The sequence below is a fragment of the Echinops telfairi genome, unplaced genomic scaffold (genome assembly GCF_000313985.2).
Source record: "Echinops telfairi isolate 266 unplaced genomic scaffold, ASM31398v2 ScPeMD7_60;HRSCAF=208, whole genome shotgun sequence".
NCBI classification, from domain to species: domain Eukaryota; kingdom Metazoa; phylum Chordata; class Mammalia; order Afrosoricida; family Tenrecidae; genus Echinops; species Echinops telfairi.
This window is the reverse complement of record NW_022103958.1, coordinates 41,905,425-41,912,041: the sequence shown is the minus strand read 5'-3', so window position 1 is coordinate 41,912,041 and position 6,617 is coordinate 41,905,425.

The window sequence follows — 6,617 nt, the reverse complement described above, 5'->3', positions numbered from 1 at the left end:
GGGGGGGGAGGTGACACAAGTCAAACCTTATCTGGTGGCAACTGGGAAGACTGTGTATCTGGGAGGCAAAGACAACAGCCCCATCTGACTACAGTCTGAGCAGTCTTCTCCACTCATCTCCGTTATCTCCTCCAAACTGATTCTAAAGACTAACACCCATGTAAGACTTGAAATCTGAATGTCAAGTTTTAAGGCGAGAGATAGAGGGAGTTCAGAAAGATGTCTTGGGAAGTTCAGACATTGAGTTGAATGTGCAAGATTGGGTGGGGTCATCAGTTACTCTCAGCAAATCACTTATTTTACCTTTTGGATCGTTGGTTGCACAGGCAGACACTGCTGTATTTAGAAATTTCTATTTTAATTCATTCAAAAACTGTGAAACCAATCTGTATCATGTACCAAAATGATTTTAAATGAATCTACATGTTTACTGAAAAAGAAATAATAAGTTACTCTTGGCAGGAAAAGTTCAGCTTCGAAGTCATCATGGGCTGACGGTGGAGCTCTGATAGGCTTTCTACTCCGTAAAGAGTGAGTCTTTGTCCTGTCCTGTCCTACAGAGCCACGGCTGAGTCAGCATCGACTACATGCTGTGAGATTTTTGTTTGGGTTCAGAGTTCGGAAGACTGAAAGCGGCACAAAACATGGGAATGAGCGAGGGATGAGCTCGTGCCACAAAGCAGCCTCTCGATTGCTGTGTGTCCTGGGATGCTCTTATCCAGAGTCCTGGGGGAAGGCAGGGATAACAGGATGCTCTTAGATGGAAAAGTGTGGCAAACAGAAAGATTTCTCCCAAGTTGTCTCCCCCAAATCATGCCAAACCTAGCTGCTTGCTACACATCATAAATGACTATACACTTGGAGGTCAAAGGTTACAAAGTAGGTCAGAGGTTATTTTCCCTAAGCGTGATCAGCCATCTAGAGCAATCAGACTATATAGTCTGTCCCAACCTAATTAGGGTCCAGTGCCTTCTGATAAGGATAGAAGCCGATTGTTTCCTTGTAGAAGAGCCCAGGGAGGTCAAGCCCACTCAAGAGTGACCAAGGTTAGGCCGCCATCATGAACCGAGGGTCCATCCTTCTTGTCACATGTATACCCCTAGTTCCTGCCCCTTCCTGTTACACCCCTAACTCATCCCCTTCCTGTTACACTTATTCTCATTGTATATCCCCTCCTATTGCTTGTATTGCCTATTGTACAACCCCTTCCTATGACATATGTTTTTACCTGTAATTAGGAGGCATGCACACCCCCAAAGATATATAAGCCTTGGTTAACAATAAATACCTCTCGCCCTCTCGCTTGCTACTGCAATTCCCACCTTCCACATCCACACGTGGACCACCAACCAGGGCTGAGGGGAGCATGCTACCATGACATTTGTCTAACTTCTTTATTTTTCTCTCTTCTCTCCCATTTCTCTATGACTTTACTATAATCATTATATATCTTAACCGTACAGTTGTGCTTACTGAACCCGTGATTAGTTGTGGGAAGTGGCTACCCTCACACAGAAGACAAACCCTTTGGTGTAGTCCAGAGGGGTCCCCAGGAGTTGCAACCCATCCATGGATATGCGCAGATTTTCTTGGCTGTAATCTTTATGGTGGGAGATTGCTAGGCCTTTCTTCTGGGGTACCACCCGGTGTTGGTTAGGAGTTCAGTGAAAGCCATTTGGTGAAGGGAGGCTGCTAATTTCTAGAAAAAAATGTAATGGCAGAACCATGGGCCTCTCAGCTGCTCTTGGACTACAGAGAGTTCTGTGGTCACATGCTGTGAGTCCATGCACTGACCCTTTGCTCCCATGACTGTCCACGGACAGTGGCTGGGCACCTCTAAGCCTCAGAGCCCCTGAGCCACCTACTGTCGAGATGACTGCCGCTAGTGGAAACTTGAACTGTGCTCCCCGGGTCTTTGGGTGGTTGCCGATTTGGGGGAGGAGATGAAAAGCCTTCTTCCCAGGTGCTTCGGGTGGACTTGAATGCCACCCTTTCCATGAGCAGCCAGGAGCAGGAACTATTTGCATCACCAGGCACTCCTCAAGGCCCCTCATCCCCCTCATCCCCCCCCCCCAAAAAAGAAACTCACCGCTGGTTCTCCTTCTGAGACTCCGCCTTCTCTGGCCCTGGCGGTTTGCCCAGACATCTTCCCTCCCTCCCTCCCTCCCCACTTCCCGTCACAACAGCTCTGTTCTCTCCAGAGTGAATAGGTTTTCTGTCCAGGGCCTAGCTCTCATTCACACAGATTTTCAAAGGGCTCAGGGTTGACCCTGTTCTTTCTAGAGCCCATTTCAGGACAAAGGGACCAGGTATGAACAGTAAGGGACCATCATATCATGTCCACTGTCCGTAGCTCAAGTCTGGACAGACTCCAGCTTGCAGCGGCCTGACTACGCTACACTGGAGTTTGAGTTCTAGGGAGAGAACAGGGCCTGAAGCTGGGGAGGAAGGTGGCAGGGAAGGTATGCCTTCCCATAACCACAGCCCCAGGGCATGGGGCCAGGGAAGATGCCTGGGGCGCCTCTCTCCCAGCCATCATGGACTCCTGGTGTACCTAGTCTGCCCTGTTGTTGGCCATACGCTGCGGTTTCCATCCGTTCAATTAGTAGAAGGCCCCAGGGCACTTTGGGTTGAAAAACTGGGTCTATCTTCGGAAGCACTCTCAGAAGCAGATCCCTAGCTCCTGCTGTCTTCCGGGGAGGAGTTTGGCTTCTGTTGTCTGGTTGCCTCTAACGGGAGGCAGAGACATTGGGTATTCAAAGGTCCCCATTTCCATCTGGATGACTTGTGCACACTGTGGGACCATTACGCAGAGGAGAGCACTCCTAGTGATGGGGAAAAGGTGGGGGAAAGACCCCCGCTTGAGCCAAAATACTTCTTAGCTTCCAGAAATGCTAGCCCAATTGTTAGATCTTTCTCGTGGGAGAGATATACCTCGTCCTTAGCTTTGCTCTCGTGCCGAAGCCTGGTTTGTGGTCCCAGTGAGTTTTATGAAAGGTAAACGAAGCTTCAGGTTTATAGAGGCACCCTCAAGGCCATTGACACGCACATGGAGTTCTGAGGCCAAAGGAGATCACTGCACGACCTCTGAAGAGCAGCTTGGGAAGCAGAAGGGCTCCGAAGCTCTGGATTCTGCCTTTCCAGGTCCTCCGCTGGGAGGCGTGGCCAACGATCCTGGTCGACCCCATTGGCTGGATTGAATTCACCTGGCCCAGAGAGGCCAATCCAGGTGTCACGCCCACCTACGTGTACCACCCCTTCCAGGCCGGAGGCTCAAACCTCTGTGCATGCGCAGTGGACGCCCCAGTCCCTATGCTAGTTACCTAACGCAATCCCCACGCCCAGTAGTATTGAGTCAGGGGACTGCTGGAGGTGATGATAGCTGTGGTCCTAGGTGTCCTCCAAAGTGATGACCTGATGGAGGGAGGCAGTGGGGGTCAGAGGGCGCAGGCTGAGCCATTAGAGCGTGAAAGGAAAAGGAACGCTTTCTACTGAATGCTCCAGATGAAGAAGCTAGACCCTGCCAATATTTGCCATAAGGATTGGCACAGGCCCTCTGGCACACTCAGCCCAGGCACGTGGTGGCTCTATTATGTGTGATCCCTGAGGTGTCTTCAGGGAAGACAGGGGGTTCCATAACTCAGGGCAGGGGGAGGGTGGACCCAGGGCCCTCACTGGCTGCTTTTCTTTCAAGTGCATCATGAAGTCTTATGAGTCATGGCCCCACGCAGTAGGTCTGCAGAGCCTATTATCTGGCTTTACTTTAACAAACAGTACGAGCAAAAGCAAACTCCGGGAAAATGGTGGCGCTAACCGTTTTCCTCCGGCTAAAACAAGATCCATGCTGATGGCCTCCTCAGATGTGATAAAGGAGCAGACCAAAAAGGGTTTACATTTATAAAAAGGACTATTTGACATGGAGATTGACAGCCTGATCATTATAGTTAACAGTCAACCTCGGCACATATTGGACCGTGACGCACTGGCTAGTGATAATGTGAACATGCCTATTGTCATCGCAGGACACAGAAATTCTATGCAACCCAGACCATGAAGACAAATCTCTACAGTATTTTTTTTCAGGGATATTTCAAGTCACGCAATACTTAATTGTGTACTGCCTTGATATTTCACTAAATGTAACGAAAATGCTTAGAAATCTCCTTTGAGGTTTCTTACTGCCATCGAGTTGATTCCGACACACATTGACCCTACAGGACAAGGTAGAGGTGGCCTTTTGGTTTTCTGAGGCTGTGATTCTTTACCAGAGTAAAAGTCTTCTCATTCTCCCGTGGAGCAGCTGGTGGTTTCAAACTGTCGACCATGCGGGTCGCAGCCCAATGTGTGTCACCCCTACACCACCAGGGTTCCAACCTGTTGAAGGAGACATGCAATCCTTGTTGAAGATTTGGACAAACAGTTTTAGAACAAGTGATGCATTGTGGGAGGTTGGCGGTACAGTTGGATAGAAGTTGCTCTCCTGTTTCACCTTTGCTAGGTTATTGCTCACTGATGAAATTCACAGTGAACTACTTGTGTGATCTACTAAAGGGAAGATGTGTTTGCAATCGAGGACGATTTATTTAGCAAAAAATGCTATGGTATTTATGTGCAAGAGTAACCACAGAGAGATCGGGGTGTCCTGATTGGAATATAGCTGGAAATGGAAAGGTGTGTGTGTGTGTGTGTGTGTGTGTCTGTGAAATCCATCAATCACATCATGCAAGAGCTACCACAATAAAGCAACTGATTCCTCCCCGCTCCCACTACCATGACTCGAATTCTATCTTGCAAGACTGGCTAGACCAGAGGAGGTACACTGGTACAGATAGGAACTGAAAATACAGGGAATCCAGGACGGATGAGCCCTATAGGACCAGTGGTGTGAGTGGCAAAACAGAGAGGGTAAAGGGAGAATGAGTAGGAAAGAGGGAACCGATTACATGGAACTGTGTGTGACCTCCTCCCTGGGGGACAGACAACCAAAAAGTGGATGAAGGGAGACGTCGGACAGGGCAAGATATGACAAAATACCCATTTATAAACTATCAAGGGCTCATGCGGGAGGGGGGAGCGGGGAGGGAGGGGAAAAATGAGGACCTAATGTCGGGGGTTTCAGTGGAGAGAAAACGTTTCAATGCGGATGTACAAATGCGCTTTACACAATTGATGTGTGTATGGATTGGGATAACAGTTGTATGAGCCCCTAATAAAATGTTAAAAATAAATAAAATAAAGCAACTGAAGTTTGAGATGCATTAAATACTAGAGGATATCAAAAATGTGGGTTTTAAAAAGTCTGATTTTTTAAAAGTCTTTAAAATCCAGTAGAATGTGTACTATCCTTCGTAATGAGATGTGGAATTTAAAGACACTAGGACACTGACTTCAGGTGTGTTGCTTCTGAGGGTCACTAACATGTTACATGGCAGGAGGAAACACCTGTGCACATGTACATACAGGCCCCCCTTTCCCCCCAAGAGGACACACACACATGGCCTTTTGGGGAAAGGTGATCTTTTAGCAATGAATGGTAGAATCCTGCTTCAAAAGAATCATACATGGGGAAAACCCTTTGAAAATCAATGTTTGGAGCCACCCCCATTATCACTTGATTTCTGTGCTCAAAATGAAGTGGGACACAACTGTACCTTCTAAAGACTCTCATAGCCATGGTCTTCTGAGTGTAGAAACATACATTTTAAATCATTTAAAAACCATCCAATAAAGAGTTCCAAGGTGTTTAAAAAGCACTTGTTGATCATTTTTGTACAGACAACGGATGAAAACATCCTTGATCAAACTTCCAGTGGAATTTCATTCACACTCAAAAAATTGGGGAAAGGCATTAAAAAAAGAAAGGAAATCAAAACCGACTAAAGTACATAAATGCAAAGATTATCTTTATAGAAGATCCTCCTCTGGGGCAGTGACAGCTAAGAGGTCCTAGTGTCAAAACCAGGAGGTGCCCGGAGAGCCCCTTGTGCTAAAGCATTAAATGCCTAACCGAAAGGTGGCGGTTCGAACCCACTATCCGCTTTGGGGAAGAAAATGTGGCTGTCAGCTTTCCCTAAGATTCCCAGCTTTGGAAACCCCGAGGGGCACTATCCCTCCTAAGGTCCTGCTATGAGTGGGCATCAGTTCCCATGACAGCTGGGGAAGTTTGCTTTTGAAGGCCAAGGAGACGCGAGCACGGAGGTGTGTGCAGACCCCTGAGACCCAGGCTGAAGCCGACTGTCACCTGTCTACTGCAAGCATTTCAGGAAGGGCGGCGTGGGCTGCAGGTTCTAGAGAGGCGAGTGAGGCAGCTACAAAGCACGCCTTGCCTTGGCAGCCAGGAGGTCATTCCGGACTTCCAGGGGCGGGTGTAGACGCTGGAGCGCAGGGTGCAGGGCAGGGACCCGGTAGGGCAGGGCGGGAAGGTGACCCTAATGACCAGACAGACTTCCGGGAGGGAGAAAGGCGATGCTCTTCGGTCGGTCTAGCTATCGAGAATCAGTCACCTGTTAGGCGGACGAGACTCTGCCCCCACCCGATCTGCCTAGCACCTCACCGAGGCCAAGTCCGGGGCCGGGAAGAGGCCCGGGCAAGTCGGCCCGTGCGGGGTGCGCTCTCGG